The 23239-nt window shown below is 43.1% G+C and overlaps 1 protein-coding gene and 1 long non-coding RNA gene across 5 annotated transcripts in view; one reads left to right on the forward strand and one right to left on the reverse strand.

The window, feature by feature from the left end:
- Positions 1–23239, forward strand: part of lrmda (leucine rich melanocyte differentiation associated) — a 1063446-nt gene that overhangs the window by 718236 nt on the left and 321971 nt on the right. The window lies entirely within an intron of this gene.
- Positions 8059–12798, reverse strand: LOC132379249 (uncharacterized). The gene is made up of 3 exons (XR_009507344.1): positions 12650–12798; positions 11489–11555; positions 8059–8461 (listed from the first exon to the last, which is right to left on the reverse strand). It is a non-coding gene; the product is annotated as an uncharacterized LOC132379249 (long non-coding RNA).

Consider the following 23239-nt stretch of genomic DNA (forward strand, 5'->3'; position numbering starts at 1 on the left):
TCATTTACATTACATACATAGTTTATACATATGCCTTGAAAATAGTTTTATATAATATTTTTAGTAATTTTCTGCATGGCGCAATAACGTGTACATTGAACCATTAGAAACATAAGCCATCACTACCTTGGCTGCCCAGGTGGACAGAGAATGGTTTTTTGGCATTGCTATTATTTCCGACTTTGAATTTCTGTGCTATTGGTAGGGAGTCTTTTTCTTAAACATGTTCATCAAACATATATACTGATCTAGTTGTTCAGTGTTTTAGATTTTCATCAATGATGATACTGGCAAACTCATCAATGAATTTCTCTGCTGCTTTGTGAACAACAGACGCTCTACTACCACAATTTTAAAAAATTAATGCTATGCCTTTTCTCAATTTTCTCATATTTCTGCAACCAGCCTACTGAATATTCACAGTTACCTTCAATTTTTGTTGTGCTAGATCTTTGCTTGTTTCATGATCAGCATACCGTTAAGTGGCATATGTCCACTCCAACACTGAGGAATCCACTCATTCAATACATGATCGAGATTATGCAATGTTTTGCTATTTTTCATTAATTTCCGTTCATTACATATGTGAGATCACTTTTCAGAACTCTCGGTGGTGTACAAAGGCCTGCACATTAGCTGGGAACCATCCTAGCGCCTTTTGGAATTTTCCATTTGTGATGTCAAGTCAGCACTCAAAAATAATTTCAGATTTTGAAGGTTTGCAGATTTTAGAACTTCAGTTTTGGATAAGAATGCTCATATACTTTTTACTGAAATATCTTATTTTTAAGCTGAACCAAAAATTTGCGTATCCATCAAAGTATAAGGAGAAAAAGCACAAACTTATGATTCAGATTTATTTATCACAAGTACAGTAGATCGAAACATACAGTGAAATGTTTTGTTTGCATTAAAAACCAACACACCCAACACAGCATGCCTACAATGCTCGAAAGAACAACATAAGCAGTGATGACAACAACAACAAATCGAAATAAGCCAACATCAGCAAAACTTGCCACTTTTTCACCATCCCACCTACCCATCAATCTCACACACAGACCAGCCTCCAGCCCCAGGAAAGGCCATCTCTGACCCTTGGCCCTGGACTCAAAGACTCATTGACCCAGAGTTTCCAACCTGCAGATCTGGTTGGATTCACAGTCTGGCAGAAATAGGGCCTCTGTCCTCTGGACAAGATGACCATTAAAGTAATAGGAGAAAAACATAAACTTACACCAACCACCTTTAAGTTTTATTTCTTTTGCATCTTTAGGACAATAGTGCAGACAGAAATTGGATAAAACAATGACAGCTTCATATTTGGCAAATGACACAAAATGAAACAGCTCTCTTCTGGAGAAAATGTTGCAATATCCCAAAATAGGGTCTGTTTTACCCGTGCTAGCTGTTGACACATTGTCAGCATTGACAGATTAGGAAATACACTGTAATGCATGTTATGGGCTCAGTTAATTGGTTTCACTAACTGAACTAGTAGGTATCATTTTCCTTGGTCTGGAGGGGAAAGTTTGCAGTAGTTTCTTCTGATCAGCTGAGGAGCGTGTGCGCATGTGTATAGGGTCCGCTCAATTCCAATGACTTCAATAGACGAGCAGCATGTTTACATTGCTACCGGTCTTACGTGAAGGCACATAATTGGTCAATCCATGTAATGGAAAACAAAGTGTAATTCTGAACAGTGTGCAATGCAAGCTTGTAATGGTAACACACAAAAAAATGCTGGGGAACTCAGCAGCTCAGGCAGTATTTATGGAAAGGAATAAAGAGTCAATATTTCAGGCCAAGACACTTAATCAGTCTGGGTTTCCAGCATCTGATGAATCTCTGGCGTTCTTAAGTGTTGGTTACCTTTTTAATATTATTTTAGTATGGAGTTCAAGTACTTTGTCAATTATTTTCCATTGTTTAAAGCTCCTTTTCTCCTCTCGCTCCTTGAAGCCATTGATTCCTATCAGGTTGTGTTAATTAGATGTCCAAACATTTCTTATCTAGCTTGAGTGACCATTCTTGGGTTTTGATGGGGAATGCTATTTTGACATGGCAGTCCGTGATCCCTAGGATATGAGTGCTAAAGTCAATGCTGAAACATTCACAGTCGTCTTCAGCCTCTCATTTTAAATCTTTGAATTTAGACTTTGCATCCAAATAATATGTGCATTTTTCACAGAGGCTGCTATACTATGTTCCTCCCTCATTCTTCACTCTGTTTTATGTTCTTGACCACTAAGTCCAATCAATTCCATCCAAGGCTTCTCTTCTCGCAGAGTTTCTATTCAAATTTACTTCCCCCTTCCTGATGGATAACATGGGTTGCCTTTCGGGTTGAGATGAACTGATTACTATCCCAGCTTCCCCAAGTGTATCAGGACAAGTTTCCTCTGAGGCTCTTCCTGCCCCATTGCTTCATTGCTTAAACCTCATCCAGTGGAACTGCAGAACTTATGGGGTAGATATGGAGAGACTGTTTCTTCATTCTGCAGAGTCTGGACTAAAGGGCCTATCCCAAGGGAAGTGCTCTTCCTTCTAAGACTGAGATGAGGAGCAACATCATTATTTCAAGGATTTGAAAATGTTTACAATGACTTGCTTGTTAAAAATAATAAAGGTTTTCTATTGCGTCTGGTGCTCCTGGTTAAGTCTCCTCTATATTGGAGAGACCCGTCATATATCAAGGGACTGCATTGTAAAGCACCTGTGCTCCATCTGCCAAAAGCAAAACTTTCCTGTGGCTAAACATTTTAATTCCCATTCCTGTTCCTGTTCCAACACGTTGGTCCATGGTCTGTGCTTGGGCCAGGGTAGAGGAGCAACACCACCCCCTGCTCTCTTTTTCTTTTCCCTGCTCTGTCCTGTTACCTCTTCTCATCAGTCTATCACCTCCCCTGGCTTCCCTTTTCCTTCCCTTTCTTCTATGGTCCACTCGCCTTTCCTATCAGATTTCTTTCTCTCCTGTCTTTTATTTTTCCACTTATCTGGCTTCACCTATCACCTTTTTAGCTATCCTCTTTCCACTCCCTCCACCTTATTATTTTGGCGTCTTCCCCCTTTGTTTCCAGTCCTGATGAAGGGTCTTGGCCTGAGAAATTGACTGCTTATTCATTTCCATAGATTCTGCCTGACTCGCTGAGTTCCTCCAGCACTTAATATATGTAGCTTTGGATTTCTAGGATCTACATAATTTCTCGTTTTTGAAGGTTGCAACTGATAGATTTTTGCAGAAGAGTTTGGAATTTGGTGAAATCATCCCCTTTGGTTCAAGTGCCTGATATTTGAGGAGTAATAAAATTGTTCCTGAACCTGATGGTATGAGCCCTGAGGCTCTTGTGTGACCAGGACAGTGAGGGCCCCGATAATGGATACTGATTTCTTGCAAGAGTGTTTGTGAAGATGTGCTCAGATGTGGGAAGGGCTTTACTCATGATGGACTGAGCAGTATTCACTACTCTTTGTAGGATTTTCCATTGAAGGGCATTAGTGTTTCCATATCAGGATGTGATGCAGCCGGTCAATTCACTCCCCACTACACTGGAGAGACCTGTCATATATTGGGAATCTGCATTGTCTGATTGTCTGCTCATTTGCCAAAAGTGAAACTTCCCTGTGGTTAAACATTTAAATTCCCATTCCTGTTCCCATTCCAAAATAATAGTCCATGGTCTCTTCTTATGCCAGGGTGGAGTAACACTACCCCCCACCCCCCCCCCCTCCTTTCTTCAGTTCCCTACCCTGGCCTCTTACCTTTTCTCAAAGTTTTATATATCATGCCAAATCTTTGCAAACGCCTAAGGAATTAGAGGCACTGCTGTGTTTTCTTCGTAATTGCACTGATGTACTGCACCCAGGAAAGGTCATCTGAAATAATAACACAAAGGAATTTAAAGTTGCTGACCCTCTCCATGGATGGCATTTGATCGTTAGGTGTTCAAGGTCGTGGAATCACAAACTTGACAAAACAGCCACATCGGAGCACCACCGAGAGTTTATCGTGAAACACATGCGTCCTCCTTTTGCCTTTTCCGGATCAGCAGTTCAATCCATATGGTGAATTGGTAAGCCTTCTGGTTTGATTGCAGTATCTGACATGCCTGGAGAAAGCCATGTCTCATTCAGACATAGATCTTCTCAAGACCAAAGAAGTTTCCTTCCTAGGCAACACTCACAAAATATGGGAGGAACTCAGCAAGTCAAGGCAGCATCTATGGAAATGAATGAACAGTTGATGTTTCAGGCCAAGATCCTTCATCAGGACTCCTAGTTTTGTCAACTAATATTGATAATGGTTTTCTCTGCTCACAGATTGCCATAGTCTTCTCCATAATATCATTGTCACACCCTTCCTCAAACTCACCCTTGTCGCACCCTTTCTCAAGACTCACCCTTATCCCACTTCTCCTCAAAACTCACCCTTATCTCACTCCTCCTCAAAACTCACCCTTGTTCCACACTTCCTCAAACTCACCCTTATCCCACTCCTCCTCAAAACTCACCCGTCCCACTCCTCCTCAAAACTCACCCTTGTCCCACTCCTCCTCAAAACTCACCCTTGTCCCACTCCTCCTCAAAACTCACCCTTGTCCCACTCCTCCTCAAAACTCACCCTTGTCCCACTCCTCCTCAAAACTCACCCTTGTCCCACTCCTCCTCAAAACTCACCCTTGTCCCACTCCTCCTCAAAACTCACCCTTGTCCCACTCCTCCTCAAAACTCACCCTTGTCCCACTCCTCCTCAAAACTCACCCTTATCCCACTCCTCCTCAAAACTCACCCGTCCCACTCCTCCTCAAAACTCACCCTTGTCCCACTCCTCCTCAAAACTCACCCTTGTCCCACTCCTCCTCAAAACTCACCCTTGTTCCACACTTCCTCAAAACTCACCCTTATCCCACTCCTCCTCAAAACTCACTCGTCCCACTCCTCCTCAAAACTCACCCTTATCCCACTCCTCCTCAAAACTCACTCGTCCCACTCCTCCTCAAAACTCACCCTTATCCCACTCCTCCTCAAAACTCACCCTTATCCCACTCCTCCTCAAAACTCACCCTTATCCCACTCCTCCTCAAAACTCACCCTTATCCCACTCCTCCTCAAAACTCACCCTTATCCCACTCCTCCTCAAAACTCACCCTTATCCCACTCCTCCTCAAAACTCACCCTTATCCCACTCCTCCTCAAAACTCACCCTTATCCCACTCCTCCTCAAAACTCACTCGTCCCACTCCTCCTCAAAACTCACCCTTATCCCACTCCTCCTCAAAACTCACCCTTATCCCACTTCTCCTCAAAACTCACCCTTATCCCACTCCTCCTCAAAACTCACTCGTCCCACTCCTCCTCAAAACTCACCCTTATCCCACTCCTCCTCAAAACTCACCCTTATCCCACTCCTCCTCAAAACTCACCCGTCCCACTCCTCCTCAAAACTCACCCTTATCCCACTCCTCCTCAAAACTCACCCTTATCCCACTCCTCCTCAAAACTCACCCTTATCCCACTCCTCCTCAAAACTCACCCTTATCCCACTCCTCCTCAAAACTCACTCGTCCCACTCCTCCTCAAAACTCACCCTTATCCCACTCCTCCTCAAAACTCACCTTTGTCCCACACTTCCTCAAAACTCACCCTTATCCCACTTCTCCTCAAAACTCACCCTTATCCCACTCCTCCTCAAAACTCACCATTATCCCACTTCTCCTCAAAACTCACCCTTATCCCACTTCTCCTCAAAACTCACCCTTGTCCTCATTCCCTCTTCAAAACTCACCCTTGTCCCACACTTCCTCAAAACTCACCCTTGTCGCACTCCTCCTCAAAACTCACCCTTGTCCCACACTTCCTCAAAACTCACCCTTGTCACACTCCTCCTCAAAACTCACCCTTGTCACACTCCTCCTCAAAACTCACCCTTGCACACTCCTCCTCAAAACTCACCCTTGTCCTCATTCCCTCTTCCAGTTCCCAGTCTGAACTCCAAGGTTTTGTTCTTCCAAACTTCTTGAGTGTGACAACAGAGGCTATCCTTATCTTTAACTTTACTGATCTACCTGGATGGCAATGCACTTTTCATTTGATCAAACCCAATCTTGTTATTGCCTAAGGTCCCAAGGTTTGTACTCAGATACCTGACCTTTTTCCCTTTTCTGGCCTGAAGATGCTTTGTGGTTAGTCCTTGCATATGGGTCAAAAGCAGAGAGTCTAGCAATGAGCAATATGATGTTGGTGGCGGGGGTTGTCAGAATCAGCATTCAGCTGAGTGAAGATTATAAAATGGAGCCCGTTATTTTCAATGCATTGTCATGGTGAATTGGAGTAGCAGGATCTGTGCATATGGTTCATCTTTTCACCAGCAGTAAATTGGCTGGCAAAGTACTGTTGTTCAGCATCTCAACAGAAATATCTCATTGCTTTCCAACTGGAGAACAGTTAATGCAGGACCCAATGCCTGTGTATTTCTTTCTGCTACAAAATTAAATGTTGCATATCCATTTTTTAATGTGCAGAAAGAAAAAGGCAACATTGCAGAATATTGCAGAAGTGATTACATTTCAAATATACTCCCTTAGCTTATTCTTTCATTTCTTTGTGTATGAAACTAAAGGAAACATTAATAAAATCCCCCTTTTTTAATGTTCCAATACTTTATTCTGAGGCTGCTTGTGCTTTGGTGGGAGAAGATATGCATTTTAAACTAACTACACTCCAACGTGTTTTTTTGAAGCAGTTGATTACAATCAGCCCCCATATAACATTAGTGCAGAAAATGGAAATTAAGGCTGCATGCTTGTTGCTGATTTTTATTTCTTGGTTTTCTTGGGAGAGTTGGTGCATAGGTAATTGGGTAAAAGGGAGATGTAAGTGTGTTTGCTATATGCCCCAACAGATTCAATTGTCATATTTTGTTTATGAGGGCACCATTCAGTCCGATAACTTTGCACATGTGCAGTTTTGTATTATATATCACGCTTCAAATTGTGCCTTGACAATTGACCTCTTGATTTGTATTGAACTTTAAATAAATTTGTCCTTCATTGGGTGGCATGGTAGCATAACAGTTCGCACATCGCTTTACAACACCTACCAGAGATTGATGACGAGGGTTCAATTCCTGTCACTGCTTGTAAGGAGTTTTTACATTCTCACTGTGCTCATATAGGTTTCCTCTGAGTGCTCTGCTTTCCTCCCACGTGCTAAAGACTTACGATTAGTGTTAGTGAGTTGTGGATATGCCATATTGGTGCAAGAAACATGGCAACACTTGCCTAGTTCACTCCTCGCTAATTTAATCTGATGCAAACGATGCACTTCACTGCATGTTTTGATATACATGTGACAAATAAAGCTCATCTTTATCTTTAGCTACAACAGATAGAGTGTGGATGAATATTTATAAGAATCAACACCACCCAGCTAAATCCTTTAATTGCATTTTACCTGATTGGGACTTGAAGATTTTTGGAACAGTTCCTGTGCCCATACTCAATTAGACAACTCAAGAACGTTGTCCAGAGATTGTAATAGAGGCTTCAGTGTTGGGTTGCAGACTCAAAATGCTGGAGGAACTTAGCAGGTGAGAAGGCATCTATGGAGGGGAATAAACAGTTAACGAGTTGTGCTGAGTCCCTACATCAGTTCCTCCAGCATTTTGTATGTTTATTCCCCTCCATTGATGCCACCTGACTTGCTGAATTCCTCCAATCTAATAGTTTGTGTGATTTTCTCAAGATATCCAGCATCTGCAGACTTTCTTGTGCTTATCAATGTTGAGTTCCATCCTTAGCACACTTGTTGATGAACTTATGATAATCAAATATGATCTGAGATTATTTTTATGACTTAAAAGTTGTATTAAGAATTTTGTAGGTAACAACGATGAGAAAATCTGCAGATGTAGGAAATCCAAGGCATCACAAACAAAATGCCAGATAAGTCCTGCTGATGAGTCTCGGCCCAAAACATTGACTATTTACTCTTTTCCATAGATGCTGCGTGACCTGCTGAGTTCCTCCAGCATTTTGTGTGTGTTGCTGAAGGTGGTAAATAGCAATTAATCACAGGGCTAAAACTTGGGGATGCATCTATCCTAATAGTTTGCAATCGATATTTGCCTAAATTATTTGCAATATATCTGTGTGTTGACAGATTTTTTTTGCATAACTGATGTTAGTCAGACATGTGAACGAGTTTCCTTTGCTCAGATTTAGATTAATATCCGAAAGGAGCGTGACAAATCGCAATCCATTTAAACAAATCATTGTATATTTATGTTTTAGTATGCGATACATCCAAATAGATTATATTTTTATACCAAAATGAGTGAGATGACAGGTCTGTATAGTATTATACTACACATCAGTTATATCACTCCGCATTTGCTTGTGCCTGTTGAAAAGTCTGGAATCACTTATTATTCTCCTTTGGAATGTTCAGCATTTTCATGAACCTATTTAGAAATCAAATGACAAACCAGAGGTAAGATAACACCAAACAGTTTGAATCTGGTTAAGTACATATAAATATATATTTGATGAAAATTTGATTTGTTTGCCAAAGACTTGTAAACAGAAAATTTGCCTTTGACAAATATAACAATTGTAGGTCTTTATTGCCTCATCTTATTGAATTGTCTGAGCGCCACACACAGAGAATTGCTTTTGGAGTGTAGTGACTCCTGTTACTTAAGTAAATGTGGCAGCAATTTAGTGTGTCTAATGTTCAATAAACAAACAGATGAAAGAATCATTGTTTTTCTTTGTTGGAATTGGTTGAAGCAAAAGTAATGGCAAAAATACTAGGAGAAAAATTCTGCATTTCTTCACAGGGCAGTGACCTATGCTTTATATAACCACCTGCAAGGGATTTAGACAGTAACGGTTCCCAATGTTTATCACAGGTAATATCATTAAAAATACTATTTCTAACTTGGTGAAACTGTGCCATGACGGTCGTAATACCAAACAATACTAAGCATTTATTACACTTACTACAATATTCTTCTGATCCAGAATGGAAAGGCCTACAAAAAGTTATGGATGGAGTCAGCCCATCACAGTAAGTTCTCCCCACTACAGAGCACATCTACAAGGAGCACTACCACAAGAAAACAGTATTCATCATCAAGGACCTCGACCATCCAGGCCATGCTCTCTTTTAACTGCTGCAATCCGGATGGAGGTAGAGGAGCCTTTGATCCCACACTACCAGGTTCAGGAAAAGCTCAACTTTTCAACTATCCTTCAACTATCAGACTCCTGAACCATTGTGGATAACTTCACTCACCTCAAAGCTGAACTTACTCCACAACCTATAGATTCACTTGCAAGGACTCTCCAATTCATGTTCTGTCATGGTCCTGACCGTTACTTCCCCATATTCTCCTAATTCCCTTTGATTGTGGCATACCTGATTTTCATCTGAACCTGCGGCATAAATATCCCGGCTTTGCATTCACTCATTGCCAGATCGTTGTTTTAGCCAGTGTGGTAATTCATGTTTCTGGCCGCTTAGGATTGTGTATTCCAAGTTTTACTTCAGTACCGAGGCTTACCTGTGTAACTCTGTCTCTCCGTGTCAAGATAAGTGTTGCCTGCCGCCTGTCTCCCATTTGCCATTCAGCTCAGCAACGCCCTGTGTCAAGATAAGTTTTGTCTGCCTCCGGCCTTTCCATTCACCCTCCTGTTTGCCATTTAGCTCCAGCCACGCTCCCACCCTCGTCCACATCCTGACTGTATCTCCGTGCCAGTGTCCTGAGTTTGAGTTCGCCCGTTCTTTGCAACAGAACGATCTGGCCACCACGGACCCAGCGGACGCAAGCACCCTTCAATGAGCCCTCACCACCCAGGGTACCCTACTTGGACAGCACGACCAGTTCCTGCGGGAGGTCATGGAGAGCCTCCGTTCCCTGTCTGCTCACGTCGCGCAGATCGGTGACCAGATGGACCATGTCTCCACTCATATCACTCAACCCACTTCTGGAACCCAGCCTAGCCAGCCCAGACAGCCTGTAGCAGCAAACCTCCAAGTGTCACCGATACCCTCGTCCAGAGAGCCTGACGTATCTACACTGGAGATGTGGGAGGCACCGGGTCTTCCTCCTTCAGTGCTCCCTGGTGCTTGAACAGCAGTCGTCAACTTACTCCACAGATAAGTCAAAGATTGCTTATCTCATGGGGTTGCTGCGGGGAAGTGCGTTAGCAAGGGCCACAGCAGCTTGGGACAACCAACCGGATATCGGTTCTTCTTTCACTGCCTTTATCGTGGAAATGAGAAAGATCTTTGGCCACTCCGTCCATGATAAAGATGCCACAAGCATCTACTCATTCTCCGCCAGGGCTCCCGCAGTGTTGCTGAACATTCAGTGGAGTTCTGGACGTTAGCGGCTGACTCGGAGTGGAACGATGAGTCACTCCAGCGGGACTTAGCGACATGGTGAAGGACGATTTGGCGGTGAGAGATGACACCAACAGCCTGGATTCCTTGATCTCCCTAGCCAGCAGGTTGGACAATTATCTCTGAGAGTGCCATAGAGAAAGAACTGGTCGTCCACCACCTTTGGCCACTTCATGGTACTCATTGCCGCCTCTTGCCAGAACATGCCTCTCTCCTCCTTCTGCCCTCCGAGTAGCTCCCAGCCCAGCCGTTTCCACCGCCCTGGGAGAGGAACCCATGCAGCTGTGTTGGAACTGCCTTTCTCCAGCTGAATGACTCCGGAGACTGAGAGCGGGCGAGTGTCCATATTGCGGCCAGTCCAGCCACTCCCTTGCCACCTGTCCCCTTCGACCAAAAGGGAGGTCTTACTAGTAGCAGGAGGGACCCTGGTGAGTCAGACAACATTCCCCTTCATCCCCTGACCCTGGATGCAGCTTCAAGCCACTCTGTGTTACAACCAACAGTCCTTGCCTCTGCTAGCACTAGTGGACTCCGGCATAGGGGGAAACTTCATGGATGAGAACTTAGCCTGCTAAGCTGGAATTCCCTGTGAGCCTTTGTGTACCGCCCGGACATCTGGGCACTGGACGGTAGACTCCTGGCCCGAGTCACGCACTACACGGAACCCCTGCTTCTCCTTCTCTCCAGAAGCCATCAGGAACAAGTACGGTTCAATTTAATTACCACTCCTCAAGCCTGTATAGTTCTCAGCCACCCCTGGTTAAGCCATCATAACCCCCACATCGACTGGCCCTCTGGGAAGATGGTCAGCTGGAGCTCGCTCTGCCATTCCTCTTGCCAGCAACCAGCCCTTCCCCCACTGGAGTTCGCTGCAACCTCGTCAGCCTCTGAGCCCCCTGACTTGTCCACATTTCCCGTAGAGTATCACGATCTGGGAAAAGTGTTTAGCAAACAACGGGCCCTTTCTCTGCCTCCTCATTACCCTTACGATTGTGCAATTGACTTTCACACTGGAGCCTCTTTACCCACCGGTCGACTGTACAACCTGTCCCGACCAGAAAGAGAAGCTATGGAGACGTACGTAAAGGACTCCCTCGTGGCTGGCATTATCCGACCCTCATCATCCCCTGTAGGCGCTGGTTTCTTCTCTGTGGGGAAGAAAGATGACTCACTATGTTCATACATCGACATCCATGGCCTGAACATCATTGCCATAAAGAAGAAGTATCCCTTTGCCCTTGATCAACTCAGCATTCGAGCCCCTTCACGGAGCCACAGTTTTCTCTAAATTGGACTTGCTGAATGCCTATCGCCTGGTCAGAATAAGGGAGGCAGATGAATGGAAGGCAGCTTTTAACATCCCCCACGGTCATTTGAATAACTGGTGATGCCTTTCGGCCTGACCAATGCTCCTGCAGTGTTCCAGGCTCTGGTCAATGACGTCCTTAGGGACTTTATTAACCGTTTTCTTTTTGTTTATTTGGATGATATCCTAATCTTCTCCTGTAATCTCCAGCAGCACACCCACCATGTCTGCCAGGTTCTTAAGAGGCTTTTGGAGAACAAGCTATTTGTTAAGGCAGAGAATTGCGAGTTCCATGCCTGTTCTGTCAGTTTCCTGGGGTACATCACTGAGAGCGGGCAGGTGAGGGCGGATCCCGAAAAGATCCGGGCGGTGGCAGAGTGATCCAAACCCACGACGCTTAAACAACTCCAGCGATTTCTGGGGTTCGCCAACTTCTACCGTCGCTTCTTTAGGGACTACAGCGGGGTGGCAGCGCCCCTTATTCAACTCACCTCTCCTGCAACCCCCTTCCACTGGACCCCCAAAACGGACTCAGCAGTCTTGGAGCTGAAGAGGTGTTTCACCTCCTCTCCCATCCTGGTCCAACCTGACCCCTCTCACCAGTTCATTGTGGAAGTAGACACCTCCAACTCTGGGGTGGGGCGATCCTCTCTCAACGCTCCGTCCCAGACCAAAAGCTCCATCCCTGCACTTTATTCTCTTGCCATCTATTCCCCCCCCCCCCCCCCCCGAGCAGAACTACAACGTTGGGAACCAGGAGTTGCTGGATGTCAAACTCGCCTTGAAGGAGCAGAGGCACTGGCTGGAAGGAGCAGAACATCCATTCATCATCTGGACAGACCATAAGAGCCTGGCATACATCCAGACAGCTAAACGCCTTAACTCCCGCCAAGTCCATTGGGCACTGATATTTGGCCTCTTCAATTTCACACTCACCTACCATCCTGGTTCCAAGAATGTGAAACCAGATGCTCTCTCTCGTCAATATGTCTCCAACGAGGACCCTTCCAACCCTGATTCCATCCTTCCACCATCCTGTGTTGTGGCTGCCCTCACCTGGAAGATCAAGTCCAGAGTTAAAGAAGCCCAATGGACTCAACCTGACCCAGGTGATGTAACATTAACACAAGATTTCCTTCAAATGCTGAAAATGCAAAACAACACACAGAAAATTTTAAATGCTAAATAGCATGTTTTTGGGTGTTGGTCTTGGAACAGTTGGAAGAAGCCGCACAGTATCTGATAAGCCCATGCAGGAGTTTCTGGGAAGACATGGAGGACGTATCTGCTGGGTTGGCTGGCCATCTGAGAGTGATGCTGGTTGTTTGGTTTAAAGTGAAGATATAGACAGTAACACAAGAGATTCTGTAGATTCTGGAAATCCAGAGTAACACACACAAGATATTGGAAGAACTCAGCAGATCAGGCAGCATCTATGGAGAGGATGTTTCTGAGACCCTTCACCAGGTACCAGCTCCATGACCCAAGAAAGTGAAAGTTACTGTACAAACGGGGATGTTAAGGAACATTGAGGTTCTGATTGCAATCCAGAAACACTTTTACTCATTGCTCTTGACTCACTACCTTGATGACCACCATATCCTCTCTTGAACTGCATGTCAATGCTTTTGCAGCAACCAACCAAAGGTTCACAGGACATTTATTATCAAAGAATGTACACAGAATGCAGTTCTGAGAATCATCCTCCCACAAGCTGCCATGAAGCAAAGAAACACCTTGGAACCCATTCAAAAAAAATCAAACACCCAACGCGCAGAAAAAAGAACAAATTGTGCAAGCGGCAAAATGTGAGGGAGCAACACGGAATATCTGACATCAAACCAGTAGTATTCAGTTTAGTTCAGTTCAGTGCTACACTGTTAGCCAATGCAGGCTGCAGGGCCTTTCTTCGCATAAGAACCCCAGTCCACATTGGTCGCCCTGATCAAACCACTCAGAAACAGCAAATAAAAGAGCAGCCAGAATCCTTAAAGTCATGCAACATGAAAATTAAAGCCCTCCCAAGCCGGTCCACAGGCTCGCCAATGAACCCTGACAGCGTGGTCTCCAAGGCCCCTGCACTTTTCTCCAGTGGCATCTAATGAGAAGGAGAGGAAGACCAGTCAAATGCAGGCAGACGGCGTCGAGCACTCAGCCATCATCTGCAAAATGCTGGAGAACTCAGCAGGCCAGGCAGCATCTATGGAAAAGAGTAAGCAGTCTTGGCTCATGTCCTCATTGACTTAACCTTCCTCAGCACTTCATTCAGAGAGAAGCAATGGCGTTGATCATGGGGGTCATGCCCTGTTTCCAGGCTACCAGAACTTTTGACCGCTCACTCCACTCCAAACCTCACCAAACTCCCTTGGAGACACCAAAGTGCCAGATCATACGATCGGTCCCAGAACACGCCATCAAAATGTAAATCATAGGTTCCAATCACACACGGCTTAGTACTCAAATCATATTTGAAAGAAGAAAATGTAAAAGAAGTGGATTTGTGAACTCTCCACAGTACATCACCATTGGTTGCATTGTTCAATGGTGCTATCATGACAGCATGAACCTGCACAAAAACCAAAAGTGGAAAGATGCAGTCAGGAACTTCCTGACAATTGTAATGAAGCTATACTTCAGAAGACATTCCAAACATTGAGATTAAGGCCAGGCCACATTCACCACTTGTCCAGTGAGTGATAGTTGGAATTTCATCACAGGAAAGAAACTGCAGAGGACTGTAAATTTCGTCAGCTCCATCTTGGTTACTAGCCTACAAAGTACCCAGAACATCTTCAAAGAGTGGGTCCTCAGAAAGGCAGCGTCCATTATTAAGGACCTAAAGCACCCAGGGCATGCCCTTTTCTCACTGTTACCATCAGGTAGGAGGTAGAGAAACCTGAAGGCACACACTTCGCAATTCAGGAACAGCTTCTTCCCCTCTGCCATCCAATACCTAAATGGGCATAGAACCCTTGAACACTTACTTTTTAAATACATATTATTTCTGTTTTTTGCAAGATTTTTAAACTATTCAATATACGTACACTGTAATTGATTTACTTATTATTATTATTTTCTTCTATATTACGTATTGCTTTGAACTGCTACTGCTAAGTTAACCATTTTCACAACACATGATGGTGTTAATAAACCTGATTCTGATTCTGAATCTGAATCCAAAAGGAATCCTATGTACCTTAACCATCGTTCTTACTGGAGCCTTTCAGTGCAGACTTTGGCAGTTGGGCTGCAGAACGGTCTTGGTCATGCATTCATTCCACAGGACTGTCCCTAACTAGATCTTGTCTGCTAAAGTTGCTCACTGTTCAGGGATCATCTCCAAATCAAGGCTTGTTTTGTTCCTGAAAGCATCTCTTGAAACAGTCCTTCCTTTCCCTTCACATTAGAAAGTGTAAAAATGTTAAGGACAGCATTGATGAGGATATTAGGGCTCTGCAATTGGATATTAATAGGTTGAATGAATGGGTGAAAACCTAGCAAATAGAATATGAGCATGTGCGAGATTGTGGCCATCAGTGAGAGGAATTTAAAGGTAAACAGTAAAAGAAGGTTGGAGAGGAACTGGCAAAAGCCAAGAGAAGTTAGCAAGCAAGTGGAGATAGATTGAACTGCCATTTTCGATGGTAAGACAGTTTTGACAGCCTAAGTGTCCTAATCCTCATCTTTTTTAACTGATAACCATTTAACCATATAACAATCACAGCACGGAAACAGGCCATCTCAGCCCTCCTAGTCTGTGCCGAACTCTTAATCTCACCTAATCCCACCTACCCGCACTCAGCCCATAACCCTCCACTCCTTTCCTGTCCATATACCTATCCAATTTTACCTTAAATGACATAACTGAACTGGCCTCTACTACTTCTACAGGAAGCTCATTCCACACAGCTATCACTCTCTGAGTAAAGAAATACCCCCTCGTGTTTCCATTAAACTTCTGCCCCCTAACTCTCAAATCATGTCCTCTCGTTTGAATCTCCCCTACTCTCAATGGAAACAGCCTATTCACGTCAACTCTATCTATCCCTCTCAAAATTTTAAATACCTCGATCAAATCCCCCCTCAACCTTCTATGCTCCAATGAATAGAGACCTAACTTGTTCAACCTTTCCCTGTAACTTAAGTGCTGAAACCCAGGTAACATCCTAGTAAATTGTCTCTGCACTCTCTAATTTATTGATATCTTTCCTATAATTCGGTGACCAGAACTGTACACAATATTCCAAATTTGGCCTTACCAATGCCTTGTAGAACTTTAACATTACATCCCAACTTCTGTACTCAATGCTCTGATTTATAAAGGCCAGCATTCCAAAAGCCTTCTTCACCATCCTATCTACATGAGACTCCACCTTCAGGGAACTATGCACTGTTATTCCTAGATCTCTCTGTTCCACTGCATTCCTCAATGTCCTACCATTTACCCTGCATGTTCTATTTGGATTATTCCTGCTAAAATGTAGAACCTCACACTTCTCAGCATTTAACTCCATCTGCCAACGTTCAGCCCATTCTTCTAACCAGCATAAATCTCCCTGCAAGCTTTGAAAACCCACCTCATTTTCCACAACACCTCCTACCTTAGTATCATCTGCATACTTACTAATCCAATTTACCACCCCATCATCCAGATCATTTATGTCTATTACAAACAACATTGGGGCCCAAAACAAATCCCTGAGGCACCCCGCTAGTCACCAGCCTCCATCCCGATAAACAATTATCCACCACTACTCTCTGGCATCTCCCATCTAGCCACTGTTGAATCCATTTTATTAGTCCAGCATTAATACCTAATGATTGAACCTTCTTAACTAACCTTCTTAACTAACCTTCTATGTGGAACTTTGTCAAAGGTCATTCTAATATTACAATATTCTAATATTAATATTCTAATATTGTATTCTAATAGAATGTAGCAGCTGAAATGAGTAATTTGGATAGGATAGAAAGAGATACAGTTTGAAGTTAAACATAATTGCATTCCATTCTTCCATGTGAGAGCTGAACTTCATGTAGTGCATCTTTATCGAGATCAAGGTATTGTGCTCTCTAGATGCAAAAAGGTGCTTGTTCCCAAATTCCTAAGCATTTGTGATCAGATACTGTCAGTCCTTGCACATGAGAGTCATTGATTGCCTCTGAAGATTGAATGAAGGTATTGTATGATGAACAGGGAGATTGGGAACCTCTGCAGAGATGTGAGTCGAGCTGATAATGCTCTTTGAAAACATTTGTTCTTCAATGATCACTTACAAACTTGCAGGAAAGTTTGCTAGGTTTGGCGTCCTTCAGATGCTGAGCACAGAGAAAAGAACAACAATTCAACATGGAATAGGTTTTTGAAGGACTGGCAGTTTGATCATCAGATATCACCTGACTTTCCACCCGGTATTGCTGGGAGTGTGGTAGGAAACTGCCGAAGAAGTGAAATCATTGCAGACCATCCACAATGGAGTAACCTAGCCTGCTGAAATGCCTCAGCCTAAGGGGTGACACCAGTCTCCTGCAGGGATTACTTGGCAGACTACCAAATATCTACTGCCAACAACAGAAAAGTTGCTGGAACCAGATGTGAAAAACATAACGTGGAGGAGAAGAACTTGAGGCAGCCAAAAGGAAGTTTTTTTTTCATGTGGCAAATTTTAGCTAGTGCAACAGGGTTTTGTTGGAAAGAACGTAACTGTAAAGACGCTGCTGGCTCTGTCCATTATATTAATATCCCACCTATTTCCAGTAGATTTGAACAGAAAACATAGAAACAGTACAGGACAATGTGGGCCCTTCAGCCATGATGTTGTGTTGTGTTGACCCATATAATAACCTCTCTCAATTAGCCTAATCCCTCCCTCCTACGCAATCCATTCTTCTTTCGTCCATTTGTTTAACGAGGAGTCTCTTAAGTGTCCTTGTTGTATCTGCCTCTACCAGCACTATTTTATCCAGAGTGGGTTCCAGGCATCCACTGCTCTCTGTGGGGGAAAAAATACCTCTGTCACCTCCACTCACCTTAAACAGATGTCCTCTGGTATTGGGTATTACCACCCTGAAAAAAAAAGGTGCTGGCTCAGTACTCACTCTCTGTCTGTCATAATCTTGTACACTTTTAATCTTTCATCCTTCTTCAGTCCAAAGTGGAAAGCCCTAGCTTGTCTACCTTTCTTCATAAGACATGCTCTCTAATCCATGTGGCATCTTGGTAAATCTCCTCTGCACCTTCCCTAAAGCTATCATATCCTTCGTATAAGGAGGCAACCAGAACTAAACACAATCTCTAAGTGTGATCTATCCAGAGTTTTAAACTTGTGACATTACCTTGCAGCCTTTGTACTTAGTTTCCTGACTAACCGGCACTGCAACTTGGGATACTTGGACTTGGATCCCAAGTCAATTAGTTCCTCCACACATTTAGATATCTTACCATTAACGTTGTACTGTGCCTTCAAGTTCAATCCTCCAAAATGTATTTCTTCACACTTTTACAGATACAACTCCTCTGCCATTTCTCCAGCCAACGCTATATCCTATCTATATCCTAACACTGCCTTCCACAATATCCACAACACATTAAACCTTTGTGTCATCTGCAGACTTACTAACCCTCCCCTCTGCTTCCTTATCCAAATCTTCTATATATATCACAAAGAGCAGGGGTTCCAGAACAGATCCTCATGGAAAACCACTAGTCACCAACATCTCAGCAGAGTATGTTCCATCTGCTACCACACTTTGCCTTCAGGGGAAAAACAAATTTGAATCCGCCACGCCAAGTCACCCTGGATCCTATGCCTCATGTCTTTTTGAGAGTAAATAATGAGATACTGAGACAACACTCATCTTTCAACTAGGAATTAGCCCTTAATCCCTTTAGTGTCTTTGAATCAGAATCAGGTTTAATAGCACTGGCATTTGTCATGAAATATATATATAGGGGTTAATTTAAATAGGTGGTGCAAAAACAGAAATAAAAAAGTACTGGGGGAGTTTTTAGTTTACATGGATTCAATATCCATTTTGAAATCAGATGGCTGAGGGGAAGAAACTGTTCCAGAATCACCAAATCTGTACCTTCAGGCTTCCGTACTTCCTTCCTGATGGAAACAATGAAAAGAGAACATGCCCTGGGTGGTGGAGATCCATGATGTTGCATGCCGCCTTTCTGAGGCAGCGCTCCTTGAAGATGTCTTGTATACTATGGGGGTTAGTGCCCATGATGAAGGTGACTAATTTTACATCTCTCTGTAGCTTACTTTGATCCTGTGCTGTAGCTGCAACCCCCCCCACCCCCATACCAGATGGTAGTGCATCCAGTTAGAATGCTCCTCGTGGTACGTCTGTAGATATTTGTGAATGTTTTAGGTGACCAAATCTCCTCAAACTCCTAATGAAATATGGCCACTGTATTGCCTTCTCTATAACTGCAACAATATGTTGAGATCAGGCTAGATCCTTAGATATATTAACACCCAAGAACTTAAAATTCAGCTTCAAGGATCAGAAATGAGACTCATACTAAAATATTCAATGCATCCCACGATATGTGATCATATTAATTCACCTTGAAAAAGTCTTCACTGTGTAATACACAAACTAATTCTATTCCATCTTGGAGTCTACCAGAGCTTGACCTTAACTCTTGTAATATACCTTGTGAGCTTGTCCTACTATCAGACTCATTCTCAAGTAAAGGTGGTTGGGAATGTGATCATTTATTATATATACTGGGTGGTATGTTAAATCACTGCACTGTTTGTATATTACAGGATGGCAATGATTTATTAATTTGGCCTTTGTTAGGCTAATGCATTTAATAATTAAGTATTAAACTGAGCAGCTTTTTGCCACTTCCTCTACAAATTTGACTTGCATATATTGCAATTCTGTTAAAATAGCTGAATATTGACTAATTTCTGTGAGAACACGCACTTCTGAATCTTCAGCCAGTAATCCACCAGAGATTTAGAATTTTATGCATCTGAACTGATTAATAAATCCTCAGATCATATGATTTACTGCAAGACCTTTCAATGTACTAGCCATTGTGTTTTATAATGGCACCGTCCTGATTAGTTTGCAGAATACTCTGGATGAAAATGAAGTCGGCCAATTTGATGTAATATCCTCCAACAGCTTGACTTTCTGTCAAAATCCCAATACTTGTTGTGTTCCCCGCCCCCCAACTCCCCATTATAAGAACGATGCAGAGGCTTTGGAAAACATGAAGAAGAGGTTTACCAGGATACCACCTGGATTAGAGGGGAGAGATTGGACAAACTTGGATTGTTTTCTCTGGAGAAGCAAAGGCTGAGGGGAAACCTAATAGAAGGTTATGATGTGTGCAGATAGAGCAGACAGCCACTACCCCTATCTTAAGTGTAATGTCTAACACCACAGGGCATACTTTGAGGGTAGGTTCAAAGGAGGTGTGAGGGGCAATTTTTTTTTAAAAACACAAGGCGGTGGGTACCTGGAATATACTGTGGGGCAGAGCTGTAAGCAAGTATGATGGAGACATTTAAGAAGTCATTAGAAAGGAACATGAATACACACAGAATGGAGCAATGGGCATACTGTTCTGGTGGAAAGGACTTAGCTTAGTCTTTTAATTACTGATTTATTCGGTATAGTACATCATCATAGGCCGAAGAACTTGTTCCTCTGCTGTTTGTGTGATACTCCAGATTTATAGCATCTGCAGTCTCTTATGCCTATGGCTGGTGTTTAGGGCAGCAAAGAAGGTCCTCCATCTCTGCCATTGTTCAGGCTACCTTCATCGCTTCAGTAGCTTCCTCTCAGTTTACTGTCAGTCAAGCAAGCCCTGGGTGGAGGCCCAGGAATACTGTTGCACAAAGATGTAGAAGGATTCTTCATTCCTGTTTCTATAACTATTTTGTTTGACCAGTCAAGTTGTCCTGAGCTGGAGGACTGGTGGACCACTTTCAGTCTGGCCTCTATCCTTTGACCTGTTTGGCATGGGTGACCCTACCATGAGCCAAAGCATAAAGCCCTGACTCCAGCTAGCATAGTTCTCTGGGTCATTAAGGCATGCAAGTCTCCATCTCCAATGACAAGGTTGTGGCCCTCTTGAAGGGCAGTCTCTTATGTTTCTCTTTAATTTTCAACTGGGCCATATCCAAGATAGTCAACATAGACAGAAAGTGTAAATTCGTGACATCCAAATGATAGTCCAAATCAGCAATTATCTCTTCTATTGAAATTATTCTTATCCATTGCCTTTGTTTCTGAAGAGCTACACCAATCTGCAATGGTCATATAAGGAATCCTTTCAAACAGCCATTAATCTAAATTAGAATGCCAAAGATTCTAGCAAATTTCTACAGATGTACCGTGCAGAGCATTCTAACTGTTTGCATCACCATGTGGTGCGGAGGGGCCAAGGTACAGGATCAGAAAAAGCGGCAGGAAGTTGCAAGCTCAGCCAGCTCCATCATGGGCACCAGCCTCCCCAGCAGTGAGGACATCTTCAAAATCCGGGCCTCAAAAAGGCTGCATCCATCATTAAGGACTTCCATCACCCTGAACATGCCCTTTTCTCAATGCTACCATCAAGGAGGAGGTACTGGACAATGAACCCATGTAAACTGCCTCAATATCTATTTTTCCTTTTTGCTCTCTGTTTGCTCTACTTATTTAATTTATTTAAAAAAATATACATGGTATTTTCTTATTGTAATTTGTAGTTTTTTATTACACTGTACTGCTGCTACAAAACGACAGATTTCTTGATTTAGGCCAGTGATATTAAATCTGATTTATATTCTGGTTGATCGTCTTCTCGCAAGGCGTGGAGGGACTGCCGATACTGTACATCTGAAATTTTTGCAGTTGCGCTAGTTTTATTTTTGACGTGGAGATCCGGTCCCTGTGAAATATCATGTGACTGTTGGCAACAGGGGGAGCGTTGCGCGAGCACTTCACACTTCATTACTCACTGCGCCTGCTTTAGCCCTCAAGCCCACACTGTAACTCCATCTCTCAGCGTTCACGATCTGGAAAGTTCCAGCTGCTCATAAACAGGAACCTTTAACTCTGGAATGCCAGCACTGCTCATATTAAATTGCTTTGTTAATGTTTGTGGCACATTTTGCCCCAGAGCACTGTTGACAGGGAGCAACATCTGCATCCATTGCCTCTCGGCTCCTGCTTTTAGCAATTGCTGTTACACCCCAAACCTTTTGAAGATATTTGCTTGCTTGACAGATCCAGGTCATATGATTCTTTCTAAGTGGCTTTGTGTAATTTTTTTTTCCCCCTTTCTTCCCTTCTGAATTTGGGAGAAGGGAGTTCACAGTTCATAGTGCTTCCTTATTATGTGTTGTTTGAGGAATAGTTGTTGGTTTGCGGTAGACTACAAAAAAAATGACAAAGCTGAAAGTCCCTCATTGAGTATGTGCTTACACAAAGGTTCTTTGTGGTTTGGGCCTGTCAGACTTGTCAGACATGGTAAGAAAAAGTATATTGTTTCCAACACTTGGATTCCTTTCCTTCTGACATCTGCCACTCTGTAAAGATGATAAATTCCTGCCTCATTAGCCAGAGGTGTAGGATTACAGGCTGACAACACATTAATCACCAGCTTCTGTGGCAGGAGGACTAGCAATAGGCATTGTTAACAAAACTTTTCTAATATGTCACTCTCGTTCATGACAGCATGTAATCAATCATCTTGATTGACAGTGTTGATAGATTACACTATTTATACTTTGTGTAATGAAAGATAGCATTTCCACCTACTGTCAGTCCAGGCCAACAACAGAGTATCTGTGAATAGAAATAAATACAGCCAACAGTAAAAGTAGCCCTGCGCTGGTCTTTGTGTACAGCCACAGACATTGTTGTGGCTCGGTTCTGACGCAGTTAACAAGAACTTATTGTTTGGTAACCTGGTAACAAGTTATTGGCAAGATTTTTAGCCACTGTTTTAACTTGTTTGGTCTCATGTAACAGGTCAAGTTCTAGCGGATACCAGTCTGGACTCGACTACTGAAAGCCTCAGCTCTTGCCTGACAGGATGACAGATGATTTTCTTGCCGATGAAATATTTGCGTTTCATGGTTTTAAGTGTAAATATTAAATTTGTTTTCCATAATTGCTCTGCAGAATAAAACTAAACAGTTTGCTTTCAAATCCAGTTACCAAACGCGAACAACTCCATCAGTCACTTTCTTTGAAGACCTTGAAAAATTTTATTTGTAGAGCTTCAAAGTGCCCTGAGTGCAGCAAACTATTCAAAATCAAGGCCATTGTAAATGAATAGGTTTTACGGGTCTCCAGGGGACTAAATTATAGTGCAGAGAACTTACGAGAATCCAAATGCCAGGTGGAGTGGACAGAAGTGGTCTGAGGCTTTAATCTTTCATAAAGAGTTTAAGTTTAAGGCCAGATGATTAATGGGCATCTGACCATCCAAAGCCCCATGTCATAAGACATGATTAGTAGGTGACAAGGACTGTAACAACATCCAGTCTGGCTCTCTTTCTCCAA

The sequence above is a fragment of the Hypanus sabinus genome, chromosome 21 (genome assembly GCF_030144855.1).
Source record: "Hypanus sabinus isolate sHypSab1 chromosome 21, sHypSab1.hap1, whole genome shotgun sequence".
Lineage (NCBI taxonomy): Eukaryota > Metazoa > Chordata > Chondrichthyes > Myliobatiformes > Dasyatidae > Hypanus > Hypanus sabinus.